This window comes from Papio anubis, chromosome 16 (assembly GCF_008728515.1).
Source record: "Papio anubis isolate 15944 chromosome 16, Panubis1.0, whole genome shotgun sequence".
NCBI lineage: Eukaryota > Metazoa > Chordata > Mammalia > Primates > Cercopithecidae > Papio > Papio anubis.
The window spans coordinates 54,595,544-54,615,118 of NC_044991.1; the positions used below are offsets into that span (position 1 = coordinate 54,595,544).

The 19,575-nt window shown below is 46.6% G+C and overlaps 1 long non-coding RNA gene across 1 annotated transcript; it reads left to right on the forward strand.

The window, feature by feature from the left end:
• The first annotated feature begins 9 nt into the window (after positions 1–9).
• Positions 10–19,030, forward strand: LOC108580648. The gene is made up of 2 exons (XR_001892000.2): positions 10–186; positions 18,832–19,030. It is a non-coding gene; the product is annotated as an uncharacterized LOC108580648 (long non-coding RNA).
• Positions 19,031–19,575: the final 545 nt, after the last annotated feature.

The window sequence follows — 19,575 nt, forward strand, 5'->3', positions numbered from 1 at the left end:
AAGGGCTTGACGCGGCTGACCTTAGCCTTTGTCCCTCGGCCTGGTTCCGCAGCTGCCGTCGAGGTCGCCAGCCCTTCCCCCAGCATGTTTGGGCTAAGTCGCCTCCTTTCCGCCTGCGTTGGAGAGAGAGGTACCAGAAGGAATGAAAGGACTGGGGCTTGTCTCCATGGCAACTGAAAGAAAGAGGTGGGTTATAAATCCTTCGCCACCCTCCTGTGGGGAAGGAGGGGAAGTGGGAGCCGGAAAGTAGAGTTGGCCTTTTGCAGGAGAGTCTGGAGCCCCTTTCTGGGTGATCCATTGGGGGACATAGAAGGATTTGGCTGCCGCTTTGGAGCATGGAATTTTTTTTTTTTTTAATCATCTTCCTTTCTCTTTCGGAGAGAAAAATTGGTCACCTCCAGGCCTGAGACCCTGACCCTTCCAAGCATGCCCACTACCAAAGGCTGCCCAAGTCCGGAAGGATCCCATCCCGTTCTGTACTCCCAGGTCAATTCCTTATTCCGTCAAGTTTAACTGGACTGTGGGCTAATGAAAAGTGCCTCCCTATTAGCGGGGCGTGGTGGCCCATGCCTATAATACCAGCTACTTGGGAAGCTGAGGCAGGAAAATCGCTTGAACTCGGGAGGCGGAGGTTTGAGTGACCTGAGATTTCGCAGCAAGAACGAAACTCCGTCTCAAAAAAAAAAAAAAGAGTGCCTCCCTGGGGAGACTGTAATGCCCCTTGGGCAGTGATCCTTATTCCCCTCTCCCTTAATAATTGGTTGTAGCAGGATGAACAAAAAGGTTGAGCTTCACTTGTGCTTGTTGAATAGAATTCTCATGCCCACTCCACGTTAGCTCCCCTCGCTGTAGGACTAGCTCTGGAAATTTTAGCCCCTGCAGGAAGCCAACACAGGTAGATCCACAAGAACCAAAAACAGCTGTAGCTACTCTTCTAAATCTCAGTGGGTAACATTGCCTCTCTTTCTGCCTCCTCCCCCCACCCCTCAAAAAATGTGGTCCTCCTTGACCTGAGGGAGCTTCCATCCAAGTCTGTGAGCTCTGATCATCCTGAAGAATCAAAGTATCATCATCCCTTGACTGGCAAGATGAACTCCAACATCAAAACACTTGAAACAGTAGTATTTTTACACAATTTGCCCACTGCCTCAGCATCTCACTTAGTCCTTGCAGTAATATTTGGATGATGAGGCAACTTATCCAGAAACACAAAGCCTAAAGAATGACAGAGCCTGGATTCCTGAGAAATTCAGCTACTGCCCGCCTTATGATAACTAAAAGAAGGCGGCCAGGTGTGGTGGCTGCCTGTAATCCCAGCACTTTGGGAGGCCAAGGCGTGTGGATCACAAGGTCAGGAGTTTGAGACCAGCCTGGGCAACACAGTGAAACCCCGTCTCTACCGAAAAAAAAAACAACACACACACAAAAATTAGTTGGGCGTGGTGGTGGGCACCTGTAATCCCAACTACTTAGGAGGCTGAGGCAGGAGAATCACTTGAATCCAGGAGGTGGAGGTTGCAGTGAGCTGAGATTGTGCCACTGCACTCCATCCTGGGAGACAGAGTGGGACTCCGTCTCTAAAATAAATAAATAAGAAGGCACATCATGAGTTTGAGACCACTTCTACAAAAAAAATTAAAAAATTAGGCCAGGTGCAGTGACTTACGCCTGTAATCCAAGCACTTTGGGAGGCTGAGGCGGGCGGATCACTGGAGGTCAGGAGTTTGAGACCAGCCTGGCCCAACATGGTGAAACCCTATCTCTACTAAAAATACAAAACTTAGCTGGGCCTGGTGGTGCATGCCTGTAATCCCACTTACTCCAGAGGCTGAGGCAGGAGAATTGCTTGAACCTAGGAGGCAGAGGTTGCAGTGAGCCAAGACTGCACAACTACACTCCAGCCTGGGCAACAGAGTGAGACTCTGCCTCAAAAAAAAAAAAAAAAAAGGAAAAGAAAATGAAGATGACCAGATAGGCTTCTAGAAGGCTAATGATATTCTGTTTCTTTGATCTGGGTAGGGATTACATGGGTGTATTCACTTTGTAATATGTTATCAAGACATTTTGTGTACTTTTCTGGGTATTAAAGAAAACATTTATTTTTAAAAAAATTGAAAAATTGCCTTGGAGCAGAGTAAGGTAAACCTATGATTAAACTTAGATTTTTTTTTTTCCCCCCAAAAAGTAAAATGAGGCCGGGCTCAGTGGCTCACTCCTGTAATCCCAGCACTTTGGGAGGCCAAGGCGGGCAGATCATGAGGTCAGCAGATCGAGACCATCCTGGCTAACATGGTGAAACCCCATCTCTACTAAAAATACAAAAAATTAGCCGTGCGTGGTGGCGGGTGCCTGTAGTCCCAGGTACTTGGGAGGCTGAGGCAGGAGAATGGCGTGAACCCAGAGGTGGAGCTTGCAGTGAGCCGAGATCGTGCCACTGCACTCCACCCTGGGAGACAGAGCAAGACTCCGTCTCAAAAAAAAAAAGTAAAATGAACGTAACAAGAAGCATCCTTTCTCTGTGGTTATTATAGTGAGAACTTACTAAGTTCTTTATCACTCTCTGGTTGTTTACCCCTAGAGAGAAGCCAACTTTCTGGTTATGTATGCCAGAATAAGTATAAGAGATATGGTAAGCATAGAGCTTCAGAGAAACTAGCCAGATTCTAAAGGAATGACTTGAAAATCAAGAGCCATTTCAATGACAAAACATCATACAAAATACTCATCTACCACATTAGAGGCCTATTGCTAGGTATTTCAGCTTAAACAGTAATAAGTATGTATGTATTATCCCAGTTTCTGTGAGTCAGGAATTCAGGATTGATTAGCTAGGGGGTTCTGGCTCAGAATCTTTCAAGAGGTTGCAGTCCTCTGAAAGTGTAGTGGGCTGGGGTATCCAGTTCCAAGGTGGCTTGCTCATATGGCTGGAAAGTTGGTGCTGGCTGTGGGCAGGAGGCCTCAGCTCACAATGCAGGCCTTCATAGGACTATGTTAGTATCCTTTCAACATGACAGCAGGCTTCCCTAGAGCTAGTGACGGATGAGAAAACAAGACAGAAATCGCAATGTCTTTTATGGCCTAGGCTGGGAAGTTATACTCCATCATTTATGCAATATCCTGTTATCACACAGGTCAGCCCTATTCAGTGTGGGTTGGTACTACACAAGGACATGAATATCAGGAGGAAGAGAATCTCTGGAGGCCATTTTGGAGCCCATAGTCCGCCCTCTGCCCCCTAATGATTCACATCTTCATCTGTTCCTACTCTCTAGGAGCCAGGTGACCGACTTCTATTGAGCTTTCTTGCAGCTAAAATAGAGCATCATTGGGAGTAAAAATTAAGATGCCATCACAAAGGCCAGGCATGGTGGCTAACGCCTGTAATCCCAACACTTTGGGAGGCCAAGGTGGGCAGATCACCTGAGGTCAGGAGTTCGAGACATGCTTGGACAACATGGTGAAACGCCGTCTCCACTAAAAATACAAAAATTAGCCGGGTGTGTTGGCGGGCACCTGTAATCCCAGCTACTCAGGAGGCTGAGGCAGGAGAATCACTTGAAACCGGAGGCGGAGGATGCAGTGAGCCAAGACGGCACCACTGAACTTCAGCCTGGGTGACAGAGCAAGACCCCATCTCAAAAAAAAAAAAAAAAAAAAGATATCACAAGATTGCCAGGCACAGAGGCTTAAAGACCAAGTTTTTTCTCCTGTCATTGTGCTTCATTGGTGCCGAGGACATGAGGGGTGTAGATCAGGCCTCTTTCAAACACAAGGCCTTTTGTCCAAAGTGTAATGTATGAGGACTTGGGAAGACCTTACCTACTTAACTGTCTCTCTCAAAGGACAAAGGTATGAGGGGGTAAAAGAAAAAAAAAAAAGGACAAAGCTATGACGAACATAAAGTTCTTAAGCCCCTAGACACTCTTCCAAGGTCTGGCCTGTATCACAGAGTCCACTGCTGAAAAGGGGCAGAGATGTGTGTTATATGCGCACATACATACGCATAGTATAGCTAGCATATGGCATTCTGGTGGCCTCGATGGAGCTCACAGGCAATATGAAAGCGTTGACTGCTTTCACAAAGTCTCCACTTGTCTCAGAAAATAGAGAAAATTCAAGATGAAATACAATGAGTTTAGGACAACTCAGTTTCCTAAATATGGAAGATCCTATCCCTTCCCAAGTATTGAAAAAGATGAAAATTTTCCCTTAGTTTTCAAGCTCAAGGTCTATCTTATCTTTGACTAAATAGCCCTGGTTTGGACTGTTAACTTGCTGGTAACTACTAATAGTCTAGTGCTTTTATTTATTTATTTATTTATTTATTTTTATTTATTTATTTTTTGAGATGGAGTCTCTTGCCCAGGCTGGGGTGCAATGGCACGATCTTGGCTCACTGCAACCTCCACCTCCCAGGTTCAAGCGATTCTCCTGACTGAGCCTCCCGAGTAGCTGGGATTACAGGCGCTCACCACCATGCCTGGCTAATTTTTGTACTTTTAGTAGAGGTGGGGTTTTGCTATGTTAGTCAGGGTGGTCTCAAACTCCAACTCAGGTGATCCACTCACCTTGGCCTCCCAAAGTGCTGGGATTACAGGGATGAGCCACTGCACCCAGCCTATTTTTTTCTTTTTAAGAGACATGATCTTGGGACCAGGAATGATGGCCCTTGCTTGTAATCCCAGCACTTTGGGAGGCCAAGGCAGGCGGATCACATGAGTTCAGGAGTTAGAGACCAGCCTGGGCAACGTGGCAAAACCCCATCTCTACAAAAATACAAAAATTAGGCATGATGGCACATGCCTGTGGTCCCAGCTCCTCAGAAGGCTGAGGTGGGAGGATCGCCTGAACCAGGGAGGAGGAGGTTGCAGTGAACCAAGATGGCACCACTGCACTCCAGCCTAGACCACAGAGCGAGACCCTGTCTTAAAAAAAAAAAAAAAGGATCTCACTCTCACCCAGGCTGGAGTGCAGTGGCATGATCGTAGCTCCTGGCAGCCTCCAACTCCTGTGCTCAAGCGAACTCATGGCTTCAGTCTCCCAAGTAGCCGAGACTATAGGCATAAGTCAGCTCGTCTGACTCAAGTCTAGTGCTTTAATAGTTGTTACTCAGAAAAGCAAATACATTTGAGAAATACACGTAAAGTTAAGTGCTACTTAAAGCTTTTAATATACTAACGGGCATAATGAATCTCCAAGGGGAGCCTGGGTATGTAGCCATCTTCTAAATGTAGTTGACCATGGAACCCTTTTTTCACAGAGCGGCTTATTCCTCAGAACATAGAAATTCATCTCAGCAGAAATTATTTGCAACTCTGTTATATTGAAGGCAATGAAGATCTGGTTCTTTCTACTTTGAAAGCTTGATGGCTAGTATTATTTTCACTCCCAAACAAACCTATTTGTAAAAGCATGTCTCTCCCAAAAACAAGTGTCTTCATTTCTCTTAAACAGTTCCACTTCCCCATTTTCCTTAATTCTCCTAACTGTACTGCCATTTTCTGTTGCTGAGTAACTTGATTCTTCTCCCTCATTTGCCCCTTTCCTTGAATCCAGCACTGTTCAAGAAAAACATAATGCAAACCACATGTGTAACTTAAAATTTTCCAGCAGCCACATTTTAAAAAGTAAAAAAGAAACAATTTTAATATATTTTATTTAACCCAATATATCCAAAATATTATCATTTCTACATGTGGCACTAGTCACATTTCAAGTAGTCAATAAATAGCCACAAGTGTCTAGTGGCTCTCACAAACAGAAAGCTCTAATTAGTAATTTATTTCAATGGCTTCCTAAATGTTCTGCCTCTAGTCTCTACTCTCCAGGCCCACAGCTCCCAGGGTAATCTTATTAAAGTATTCTTCTGTTTATAATCTTGCCTATGTTGAAAAGGTTTTGGTGGCTTCTTTGCCTACAGAATGAAGTTCAAACAACTTGACATCCAAGGAGCTCCACCATTTGGTATCTTCCCACTTTTTCTCATTATTTTGCTTGCATAACTGTTCTAAAAAAACAAATCTCACAATTCTTTAGATAAGCCTTATTCTTACCCAGCTTTGGCTCATCCTTCATCTCTACATCTTTTTTTTTTTTTTTTTTTTTAATCCGGAATTTTGCTCTTGTTGCCCAGGCTGGAGTGCAATGGCACAATCTCAGCTCATCGCAACCTCTGCCTCCTGGGTTCAAGCAATTCTTCTGCCTTAGCCTCCCGAGTAGCTAAGATTACAGGCATGCACCACCACACCCAGCTAATTTTTGTATTTTTAGTAGAGATGGGGTTTCTCCATGTTGGTCAGACTGGGCTCGAACTCCCGACCTCAGGTAATCCGCCTGCCTCAGCCTCCCAAAGTGCATCTCCTACATCTCTACATAAAATTCCTTCCCGCCACATTTTTGCTTATCAAAATCCAATCCAACTTCTATGACATGGCCCAAATGATACCTCCTCCTTAAAGTCTTCATTGATTACCAAAGTTCAGTGTAAGCCTGATCTTTTTTTTTTTGAGACAGTCTCTCTCTCCATCACCTAGGCTGGAGTGCAGTGGCGCGATGTCAGCTCACTGCAACCTCCACTTCCTGGGTTCACGCCCATTCTCCTTCCTCAGCCCCCCGAGTAGCAGAGACTACAGGTGCGTGCCACCACACCCAGCTAATTTTTGTATTTTTTAGTAGAAACAGGGTTTCACCAGTCTGGTCTTTAACTCCTAACTCAGGTGATCCACCCGCCTCAGCCTTCCACAGTGTTGGGATTACAGGCGTGAGCCTCTGCACCCAGCCAAACCTGATCTTTTATGGTTTTTTCTTTTGTTTTGTTGTTTTGTTTTTTGAGACAGGGTCTGGCTCAGTTACCCAAGCTGGAGTGCAGTGACGCAATCATGGCTCACTACAACCTCCACCTCCCTGGCTCAAGTAGTCCTCCCACCTCAGCCACTTGAGTAGGTGGGACTACAGGTCTATACCACTATACCTGGCTAATTTTGTATTTTTTGAAGTGGCAGGGTTTTACAACATTGCTCAAGGTGGTCTGAAACTCCTGAACTCAAGTGATCTGCCCCCATCAGCCTCCTAAAGTGCTGGGATTATGGTGTGAGCCACCTTGCCCAACCTTATGTCACTCTCAATGACATTTATCTCATACTTCCTGGTCTTAAGATTCTTGGTGTACACATTGTATAATACCAACTAGATATGAGAGCTATCAGATTAAGACTTTGCGTCTTTGCGTCCCCCAGTGCTTTTCAGAGTGTGAGTGCATATGTGCACACACACCATGTGCTAAGGAATGATTACACTGACAGTACCAAGTTTAGGATCCCTTAAAATACCTACATCAAAATACCTACATCTTAGACAGAGATTGCATTGAGCTGAGATCGTGCCACTGCACTCCAGCCTGGGTGAAAGAGCAAAACTCCATCTTCAAAAAAAAAAAAAAAAAGGCCAAGTGCGGTGGCTCACACCTGTAATCCCAGCATATTGGAAGGCCGAGACAGGTGGATCACAAGGTCAGGAGTTCAAGACCAGCCTAGCCAACTTGGTGAAACCCTGTCTCTACTAAAAATACAAAAAAATTAGCTGGGCATGGTGGCAGGCATGTGTAATCCCAGCTACTCGGGAGGCTGAGGCAGAGAATTGCTTGAACCTGGGAGGCAGAGATTGCAGTGAGCTGAGATCACGCCACTGCACTCCAGCCTGGGTGATAGAGCGAGACTCTGTCTCAAAAAACAAACAAAAAACTATGTCTGTGTAGTGGACATATTTGACATCTACCCAACGTACAACTATTCCTCCTATAGATCATAGATTAGGCCACCACCTTGGAATAGAGAGTCACTCCTCAAAGTGTGATGCCACATTCCTCATGGGGGCAAAGAAGCAGGAAAAGTTGGTTTGCTGCCAGGCTTTGTGGCTCACGCCTGTAATCCTAGCGCTTTGGGAAGCCGAGGCAGACGGATCACCTGAGGTCAGGAGTTCGAAACTAGCCTGGCCAACATGGCAAAACCCCGTCTCTGCTAAAAATACAAAAATTAGCCAGGTGTGGTGGCTCAAAAAAAAAAAAAAAAAAAAAGTTGGTTTGCACAGAGATCCAAGAGTGAACAGATGAACAGAACAGAAAAAGTGCTTTGCTAGCTCTCCCAGTCCTGCCTGTTTCTATCCTTTCCTAGGCTGAATACTTTCCTGTCTGGGTTCCATGTGTTTCCCCCTGCAACATTAAAATAAGTTTATTAAGTTTCCCACCCCATATTTTAATCTAGCTTACATTGTCTTCTGTTACTTGGAAACAAGAGGTTTTTTTTGTTTGTTTTTTTTTTTGAGATTGAGTCTCGCTCTTTCACCCAGGCCGGAGTGCAGTGGCGCAATCTCGGCTCACTACAAGCTCCGTCTCCTGGGTTCACACCATTCTTCTGCCTCAGCCTCCCAAGTAGCTGGACTACAGGCACCCGCCACCATGCCTGGCTAATTTTTTTTTTTTTTTTTTTTTGTATTTTTTTAGTAGAGACGGAGTTTCACCATATTAGCCAGGGTAGTCTCGATCTCCTGACCTTGTGATCCGCCCACCTCGGCCTCCCAAAGTGCTGGGATTACTGGCGTGAGCCACCATGCCCATCCGGAACCAAGAGTCTTAATTAAATAATCATGATGGAGACCAAGCCTACATTTTTAAAGCCACCTAATCCTGGCCTCTCTATGATCCAATACCCTGAGTTACAGCTTTCCTACCGTAAGGACTCAGAGCTAATTTCTTAAAGCCTGTAGTGGAGGCTGAAGCTAGAGGATTGATTGAGACAAGGGGTTTGAGTCCAGCCTAGGCAACATAGCAAGACCCAGTCTGTTAAGTAAATTTTTTAGAAAATCAATTTAGTTTCCAGGCCGGGCGCGGTGGCTCAAGCCTGTAATCCCAGCACTTTTGGGAGGCGGCGGGTGGATCCACGAGGTCAGGTCGAGACCATCTGGCTAACATGGTGAAACCCGTCTCTACTAAAATACAAAAACTAGCGGGCGTGGTGGCCGGTAGCCTGTAGTCCCAGCCCAGCTACTCGGAGGCTGGCCCGGGGAGAATGGCGTGAACCGGGGCCCGGAGAAAACTGCAGATGAAGCGAGATGACACTGCACTTTCCAACCTGGTGAAAAAAAAAAAAAAGAAAAAATCAATTTAGTTTCCAAATGCAATCAATATATTAACATACTATATTTGATTGCTTTGCCTTTTTTTTTTTTTTTTAGGTGGAGTTTCACTCTTGTGTCCCAGGCTGAAGTACAATGGTGCAATCTCGGCTCACCGCAGCTTCTGCCTCCCAGGTTCAAGCGATTCTCCTGCCTCAGCCTCCTGAGTAGCTGGGATTACAGGCATGCACTACCACACCCGACTAATTTTGTATTTTTATTAGAGATGGGGTTTCTCCATGTTGGTCAGGCTGATCTCGAACTCCCAACCTCAGGTGATCCGCCTGCCTCAGCCTTCCAAAGTGCTGAGATTACAGGCGTGAGCCACTGTGCCTGGCCCAGGTTTGATTTCTTTAAAAGAATTCTTCACAGATGCTATTTACCTTTTTAAACATTATTTTTCTATTTTTGTTTTGTTTTTGAGATGGGGTCTCACCCTGTCACCCAAGCAAGAGCACAATGGCACAGTCACAGCTTATTGCAGCCTCAAACCCCTGGGCTCAAGCGATTCTCCCATTTCAGCCTCCCAAGTACTTGAGGGTACAGGGTACGGGTGTGCACCACCACACCCGACTAATTTTTTTTTTTTTTTAAGAGGTGTCTCACTATGTTGCCCGGGCTGATCTCAAACTCCTGGCCTCAAGCGATCCTCCCACCTTGGCCTCCCAAAGTGGCTCCCACTTATAAGTGAAAACATTGCAGGTGTGAGTCACTGTGTCGGCTATTTACTTTTTATTCATCTCATCAAGAGAAGAGAAATTCATAACATTAACTACTTACATTAGGGGCTACAGCCCTTTTGTATTTTTAGTAGAGACGGGGTTTCAACATGTTGGCCAGTCTAGTCTGTAACTCCTGACCTCATGTGATCCGCCTGCCTTGGCCTCCAAAAGTGCTGAGATTATAGGCGTGAGCCACCGCACCTGGCCTAACTGGAATATTTCTATAAAGAATCTTCCCTCATCAACTCTTTGTTATCCTGAAGTACCTCAACCTCAGCCTCCAGAGGAGCTGGAACTACTCAAATAGAAAAGGCAGGATCAATTCTTTCCCTTTACTGACCAGTTTTCAGAATGAGTTGGTTTCCTGGGGCATCCTCTAGAGGTCAGCAACGAATTCTGTTCTTTTTAGTATTACCATGAACTCATGGAATTTTTTTTTTTTTTGGAGACAGAGTCTTGCTCTGTCGCCCAGGCTGGAATGCAATGGTGCAATCTTGGCTCACTGCAACCTCCACCTTCTGGGTTCAAGTGATTTTCCTGCCTCAGCCTCCTGAGTAGCTGGGACTATAGGCGTGCGCCACCACGCCCAGCTAATTTTTTCTGTTTTAGTAGAGGGGAGGTTTCATCATGTTGCCCAGGGTGGTCTTGAACACCTGAGCTCATACAGTCTGCCCGCCTTGGCCTCCCAAAGTGCTGGGATTACAGGCATGCACCACCATGCCCGGCTTTTTTTTTTTTTTTTTGAGACAGAGTCTCACACTCGCAGGGGCTGGTGTGCACTGGCGGATCTCGGCTTGCTGCAACCTCCGCCTCTCAGGTTCAAGCGATTCTCCTTCCTCGGCCTCCTGAATAGCTGGGACTACGGGCACATGCCACCACATCCAGCTAATTTTTGTTGTTTTTTTTTTTTTTTGAGGCCGGAGTCTCTGTCGCCCAGGCTAGAGTGCGGTGGCGCGACTCAGGCTGCTGCAGCTCCGGCTTCCCAGGTTCACACCATTCTCCTGCCTCAGCCTCCCGTGCCTGGGTTCACAGGCACCCACCACCACCTGGCTAATTTTTTTTTTGTATTTTTTTTTTTTTTAGTAGAGACAGGGTTTTACCATGTTAGCCAGGATGGTCTCCATCTCCTGACCTCGTGATCCGCCCGCCTCAGCCTCCTGAAGTGCTAGGATTACAGGCGTGACCAACCGCACCTGGCCTGTATTTTTTTTTTAGTAGAGACGGGGGTTTCACTTTGTTGGCCAGGCTGGTCTCGAACTCCTGACCTCGTGATCTGCCCACCTCGGCCTCCCAAAGCACGGATTACAGGCGTGAGCCACCACGCCCAACCAACTCATGGATTTTCAGGAAACCTATTTGGTGAGTTTCCAGATCCACTGGAGTCAGGTCTTTTTTTGAAGTGGTGCAATCTCAGCTCACTGAATCTCTGCCTCCCAGGTTCAGGTGATTCTGCCTCAACCTCCTGAGTAGCTGGGATTACAGGCATGCTCCACCAAGCCCAGCTAATTTTTGTATTTTTAGTAGAGAAGGGATTTCACCATGTTGGCCAGGATGGTCTAGATCTCTCTGACAGCAGCCGATCCACCTGTCTTGGCCTCACAAAGTGCTGGGATTACAAAGTGAGCCGCCACACCCAGCTCTCTTTTTTTTTTTTTTTTTTTTGAGATGGAGTCTTGCTCTGTAGCCAGGCTGGAATGCAGTGGCAGCGATCTCAGCTCCTGCAACTTCTGCCTCCCAGGTTCAACGCATGGCAAAACCCTATCTCTACAAAAGGAGTACAAAAATTAGCCAGGCATGGTGTGGGAGGCTCCTCTAGTCTCAGCTACCTGGAAGGCTAAGGCAGGAGGATAAATTGAGCCCAGGAGGTCGAGGTGGAGGTTGCAGTGAGCAGTGATGTCGTGTCACTGCCTCTCAGAAACTTCACTTGTTCAGAACTCGGTTTCTGGAGTTCCTTCTGGCTGATCCCTCACCTCAGCCTCCCAAGTAGCTAGGACTGACAAGCATACTCCTGCATGGGGTCTTTTTATTTATTTATTTTTTTTTTTTTTGGTAGAGACTAGCTCTGTATCCCAGGCTAGAGTGCAATGGCTCAATCTTGGCTCTGGCCTCCGCCTCCAGTTTCTCGCCATTCCTCCTGCCGGCCTCCCGAGTAGCTGGGACTACAGACACCACCACCACGCCTGGCTAGTTTTTGTTTTTGTTTTTTTTTTTGGGGGCGGGTCATCTGTTAATCGGGCTGGGTGCGGTGGCGGATCTCCAGCTCACTGCAGCTCCGCCTCGAGTTTCGCCATTCTCCTGCACCTCAGCCTCCCGGTAGCTGGGACTACAGGCGCCGCCTCGCCCGGCTAGTTTTGTATTTTTTTAGTAGAGCGGGGTTTCACCGTGTTAGCCAGGATGGTCTCGATCTCCTGACCTCGTGATCCCACCGTCGGCCTCCCAAAGTGCTGGGATTACAGGCTTGAGCCACAGCGCCCGGCCGTTTTGTATTTTTTAGTAGAGCGGGGGTTTTCACCGTGTTAGCCAGGATGGTCTCGATCCTGACCTCGTGATCCGCCTGTCTCGGCCTCCCAAAGTGCTGGGATTGGGAAGCGAGCCATACGCCCAGCCTGTTTTAAGCGGTCCAGGAGTTCAAGACCCAGGCCTGGGCAACATGGGTGAAACCGTGTCTCTACAAAACAATACGAAATTAGCCGGAGTGCGGTGTAGTATAGTCCCAGCTGGGAGGCTGAGGAGCAGGAAGAGTGGCATGAACCCGGGGCCGGGCTTTCTGATGGCAGATCACAACACTGCACTCCAGCCCTAGGCGACTCCAGTCTCAGAAAAGCAGGTATGGTAGCTCATGCCTGTAATCCCAGCACTTTGGGAAGGCAAAGTGGATCCGCGAGGTCAGGAGTTTGAGACCAGCCTGACCAACATGGTGAGCCCGTCTCTACTAAAAATACAAAAATTAACCAGGCATGGTGGCGTGAACCTGTAATCCCAGCTACTTGGGAGGCTGAGGCAGGAGCATTGCTTGAACCAGGCAGGCGGAGGTTGTGGTGAGCCGAGATTACGCCACTGCACTCCAGCCTAGGCAATAAGAGCGAAACTCTGTCTCAAAAATAAAACAGAAAAAATTAGTCAGGGGCGTGATGGTGTGTGCCTGTAGTCCCAGCTACTTGGCAGGGCTGAGAGGCAGGAGGATCACCTGAGCCCAGGAGGTAGAGGCTGCAGTGAGCTGTGTTCAAGCGACTGACTCCAGCCTGGGCGACAGAGTGAGACCCTATCTCAAAAAAAATAAAAGAAAATGCAAGTTCTGACAACATTAACTACTTATTGGCTTTATCATTAAATAAACAGATATCAGTTTCAGGATAAATATATCAATATTACTACTAACAATGTGATTGCTGAATACTGTTTAAGATTTTCTTTGCAGTTCTTTTTATCCTTGGGATATATTGCACTGGGATGAAAGACCAAAACTGTTGTGTTTTATTATTTTTTAAACTTTTATTTTAGGTTCAGGAGTACGTGTGCAGGTTTGTTATACAGATAAATTGCATGTCACAGGGGTTTGGTTTACAGATTTGATCACCCAGCTATTAAGCATATTACCAGATAGGTCATTTTTTAATCCTTCCCTCCTCACACCCTCCACCCTGAAGCAGGCCCTGGTGTCTGTTGTTCCTTTCTTTGTGTCCATGTGTACTCAATGTTTAGCTCTCCTTATAAGTGAGAATATTTGGTATTTGGTTTTTGGTTCCTGCATTAGTTCCCTTAGGATAATGGCCTCCAGCTGCATCCATGTTTTTTTTTTTGTTTTTTTTTGAGACAGAGTCTGCGGCTCTGTCGCCCAGGCTGGGCCTTGGTGTGAATCTCAGCTCACTGCAAGCTCCAGCCTCCGGGTTCGCCATTCTCCTGCCTCAGCCTCTCCCGAGTAGCTGGGACTACGGCCATACCTCCTTAGCTAGTTTTTGTATTTTTAATCAGAGGCGGGGTTTCACGTGTTAAGCCAGGATGGTCTCGATCTCCTGACCTCGTGATCCTCCCGTCTCGGCCTCCCAAAGTGCTGGGATAGCTGCATCCATGTTGCTGCAAAGGACAAGATCTCATTGCTGTTTATAGTTGTGTAGTATTCCATGGTGTATATGTACCATATTTTCTTTATCCAGTCTACTGTTGATGGGCATTTAGGTTGATTCCATGTCTTTGCTATTGTGAATAGTGCTGTGATGAACATACAACTGTATCTTTACGGCAGAATGATTTATATTCCTTTGGGTCTATACCCAGCAGTGAGGTTGCTGGGTCGAACTGTAATTCTGTTTTAAGTTCTCTGAGAAATCACAGCACTGCTCTCCACAATGGCTGAACTAATTTATATTCACACCAGCAGTGTATAAGTGTTCCATTTTCTCTGCAACCTCACCAGGATGTTATTTTTTGACTTTTTAATCTTAATAGCCACAAAATTGTTGTGTTTTAAAGTCATTTGGGCCAGGCGCAGTGGCTCCTACCTATAATCCCAGCACTTTGGGAGGCCAAGGTGGGCAGGATCACTTGGAGTCAGGAGTTCGAGACCAGCTTGGCCAACATGGGGAAATCCCATCTCTACTAAAAATACAAAAATTAGTCAGGCGCCTGTAATCCCAGATACTCGGGAGGCTGAGGCAGGAGAATTGCTTGAATCAGGAAGGCGGAGGTTGCAGTGAGCCAAGATCGCACCACTGCACTCCAGCCTGGGCGACAAAGCAAGACTCCGTGTCAGAAAAAATATATATAATAAATCATTTGAAATAATTCCTCTTAGGCTGGGCATAGTGGCTCATACCTGTAATCCCAGCACTTCGGGAGGCCAAGGTGGGCGGATCACCTAAGGTCGGGAGTTCGAGACCAGCCTGGCCAACATGGTGAAACCCCGTCTCTACTAAAAATACAAAAAAAAAAAAATTTGGCCGGGTGTGGTGGCACGCGCCTGTAATCCCAGCTACTCAGGAGGCTGAGGCAGGAGAATTGCTTCAACCTGGAAGACGGAGCTTGCAGTGAGCCGAGATCGCACCACTGAACTACAGCCTGGGTGACAGAGCAAGACTCCGTCTCAAAAAAAAAAAAGAAAGAATTCCTCTTTATGAAGGTCAGCCATCAACTCAATATACAGCTGAGTCCTATTTTGTTTTTCATTTTGATTCAATTTTTAATGATTTTTTTATTTAATTGTCATATAATTAGGTAAAATACCATGGTCCAATGTCAAATCTACAAAACAAGTTAGGTTCAGAGAAGTGTAGCTTTCATCCTTGAACCCTCCACTCTGCACCCTCCCTCTTCTTTTCTACAGGTGATTATTTTTTAAACCAGTTTTTGGTTTACCCTCCCATAAAACAGACTTCAGTCTCAACTCTTTTAAGTGGTACTCCTGGCCAGGCGCGGTGGCTGAAGCCTGTAATCCCAGCACTTTGGGAGGCCGAGACGGGCGGATCACGAGGTCAGGAGATTGAGACCATCCTGGCGAACACGGTGAAACCCCGTCTCTACTAAAAAGTACAAAAAAACTAGCTGGGCGAGGTGGCGGGCGCCTGTAGTCCCAGCTACTCGGGAGGCTGAGGCAGGAGAATGGCGTAAACCTGGGAGGCAGAGCTTGCAGTGAGCTGAGATCCGGCCACTGCACTCCAGCCTGGGCGCCAGAGCGAGACTCCGTCTCAAAAAAAAAAGTGGTACTCCTGGCTAAGATTTATTACAAGAAAAAGATACAAAACAAAATCAGCAAAGGGAAAAGCTACGCTGGGGAGTCCAGAGGAAACCAGTCCCAAACTTCCAAGAATCCTCTCCCATAGAGTCACATAGGACACCAAGCACCAACTCAAATAAAAGATTTATTCGTTCTGAAGTAAAAGACTATATATACATACACACACACACACACACACACACAGGTTTTTTTTTTTTTTGAGACAGAGTCTTGCTTTGTTGCCCAGGCTGGAGTACAGTGGCACGATCTCGGCTCACTGCAACCTCCACCTTCCAGGTTCAAGTGATTTTCAAGCGATTCTCCTGCCCCAGCCTCCCGAGTAACTGGGACTACAGGTGTGTACCACCATGCCCAGCTACTTTTTTGTATTTTTAGTAGAGACAGGGTTTCCCCATGTTGGCCAGGATGGTCTCGATCTCCTGACCTTGTAATCTGCCCACCCTGGCCTCCCAAAGTGCTGGGATTACAGGCATGAACCACTGCCCAGCCCAAAGATTCTATATTATATATACAGTTTTCCACTTTTTTTCCTCTTATCTAAACATCATGGAGTTCATGCCATAGCAGTATAGAGATACTCATTTCTATTCACAGCTGCGTAGCACGCCAATGTAGATATGCCTTGGTTTATTGCCAGTGTCCTGTAGATGGACACCTATTTCCAGGCTTTTGCTATTTACAAAGTATGCTATAATGACTAGTCTTGTACATACATCTTTATTTTTGCCAGTGTTATCTTTGGCTTAGACTACTAGAAATGGAATTGCTGGGTCAGAAAACACATGCATATGTCATTTTGTAGGACAGAATCATAATCTCCTCCTGAAGAAGACAGCTGCTATAATGGTGCCTCCAGTGGTTCCTACTTCTGGGTAAATTGCCCCTTGACTGCAATTTACAGAAGTGATGGGGCTGGATGCGGAGGCTCATGCCTGTAATCCCAGCACTTTGGGAGGCTGAGGCAGGAGGATCACTTGAGCCCAGCAGTCTGAGACTAACCTAGGCAACACAGCGAGACCTCATCTCTACTAAAAATCATTAAAGTTAGCCAGGCATGGTAGCGTGTGCCTCTGGTCCCAGCGACTCAGGAGGCTGAGGTAGGAGGATTGCTTGAGCCCAGCAGTTTGAGGCTGCAGTGAGCCATTCTACTCCACTCTACTCCAACCTGGGCGATAGAGCACGCCCTTGTCTTAAAAAAAAGTGTTAGGATGTCACTTTCAAGATTAAGTACCAACGGACTGTGACTTCTGTTTTGCTCTCACACATTATCTGTCTGAGAGCTGGGAGCTTGTCTTTAAGTAGAAACCCACCCATCCCCAGGGAGAAGGCAGGAGGGAAAATGGGGAGAGGTCACAGGTAAGCCCCCAATTCTGTTGATCTTCACTGCAGTAGCTTCTCATTACAAGCAGGCATCTGGCCACTATAGACCATTATAACTAGTTCTAGAAGTAATAATAGCAGATTTACTGTACAGAAGTGTCCATGGGCTCACAATTCTAAGGACATCATCGTGACAGCAAGTAGGAAAAAAAAGTAATTATTTCACCAAGTACCAGTTTCTCTCTTCTCCAATTCCTTTGGATACGCCTCCTGCAAGAGGCTGATTTCCAGCTGTACGGGGTAATGAAAGGGTTTTTCTTTCTTATGTTAAATACAAGCGAAGTGATTAACTAGAAGATAGCGTCTGATTGCGAGGAAATCAGTGATTCAGATGGTGTGGGAATGGCACATGGGGATGGAGGAGGAGGGACAGAGGTGGAGGAAGCTGGTGCAGCCTAGCCTGCCTTGTTCCAAGGACACCCAAGGGCAGAAGGACTGAGCTCTGGGGGAGGACGGATTTGACATAACTGGTCCAGCTTCACAGTTTGCAGGTGCTGGAAGATGAGGAAAGTGGGAGCTAGCTGCAGACGCAGGACAAGAACCCAGGGCTTCCCTTCTTCATTTTGCCTGCCCTGCCGCTTCCACCCTTCCTACCCCTCCACCTCCCTTGTGTCTGTCACTGCCTTTTACAGCATTTACATTACACTTCAGCAAAAAGTTGTGGTTTTGTTTTTTAAAAATAAAAACAGCACTGAAGAAGTAGAAGGAAGATATTCAAGGTTTTTATTTTTATTTTTTGAGTCTGGGTCTCGCTCTGTCACCCAGGCTGGAGTACAGTGGTGAGATCATAGCTTACTGTAGCCTCGACTTCCTGGGCTCAAAGATCCTCACACCTCAGCCTTCCAAGTATTTGGGACTACAGGCACATATCATCATGCCTGGCTGAATTAATTATTTTAAGAGATGTGGTCTAGCTATGTTACCCAGGCTGGTCTCAAACTCCTGGCTTCTAGCAATCCTCCCACTTCAGTCTCCTGAATCACTGGGATTACAGGCTGGGCATGATGGCCATCATGCCAGTTCTAGGTTTTTAAAATGTAGGCAAGGAGGTCAGCATTTACACAAAAGCAGGGTTTGAAGTAAGCCATAGAAATTTAGGAAGCTTAATAAAGAGAGGGGTCTAATCAAGGTTTCCTGTAGGATAGGGGCTTTAAATTAGGCCTTAAAGAACAAAGAATGTTTGTGGGTGTGGTAAGCAATGACTTGGAGCAGAGCTCTCTAGCCATTGGGCTCACCCTCACAGGCAGGCACCACTGACCCCAGGGGGGTGTAAGCAGCTGGAGGAAGTGCTATGTGTCCCCCATTCCAGTGATGGCGGCCCCTCTCAGAGTCAATACCCTTCCTTTCAAGAGACTGAACATACAACTGGACAATGGCCAGGCCACATATGACAATAGACCCTGACCAGAAACCCATAACCTGCCTGGGAAGCCAAGGAAGCCGAACCACAGCCTCAGCAGCAATCGGATCCAGAACAGTCTGAATTTAGTGGCTGCCAGCTTCTTCTCAATCCCCAGCCACCACACCCCCTCTTCCAACTCCAGACCAACCAGAGAAAGCCAAATATACCCCCCCAACCAACTAAAGCTGCCCCTCCACAGTTAGTCCACTCTGTCCCTATGCCTAGTCCACTCTGTCCTCATGCCAACAATCTCCAATCACAGCACACCCAAAGCCTTCCCTTTTTTCCCCACTATTAACATTTCCCAGTCCCTGCCTGCCTTTGACCCCTGCCAAATGCAAGCAATCATGGCTGACTCCTTTGCAGACTTGGGCTAAATAGCCTCTCCGCTCTTGTTTAGGTGATCTTTATTTCCACATCTCCAACAGGGAGTCTGGACACAAACTGACAATACTCATGAAATCAACACCCAGATGAGGAGGTAGACCAGCACTCCAGGATGCCCTCCGCAGTATCCCTCCTGTTAACTGTTTTCCCGGCTTTTAACACCATGGATCAGTTTTGCTGATTTCTGTACATTTTGTAGGAACAGAATCATACAATGAATACTTTCTTGATGGTGAGGAATCTGACCTCTTTTGCTTGACCTCATGTCTGTTAAATTTATCCACGTTGCTGTGCATAGCAGTATTTTCATTCATATTCATTGCTGTACAGTAGTATTCAACCCTGTGACTTCACTGCAACTTCAACTGTGGATGGACATTTGGGTTGGTAGATGGACATTTGGGTTGCTTGGAGTTTGGGGCTACAGTCAGTGTGGTGGTTGGAAACATTCTTGCCAATGTCTCAGTGGACGTAGCTCTTGTTTGTGTGGTGTACACACCCAGGAGTGGAACTGCTGGATCACAGTTTATATGTATGTTTGGCTTTTGGTAGATACTGCCAGTTTTCCAACAGGGTCACACCAACTTGGTCCATTCAGGCTACAGTGAAACAGCCTGGGTAATTTGTAAACAACAAAAAATTATTTCTCACAGTTCTAGAGTCTGGGAAGTCCAAGATCAAGGTGCCAGCAGATCCAGTGTCCAGGGTGGGCTCTCTGCTTCAGAGATACAGCGCCTTCTGACTGCATCCTCACATGGTAGAAGTGACAGAGGACTCCCTCACGC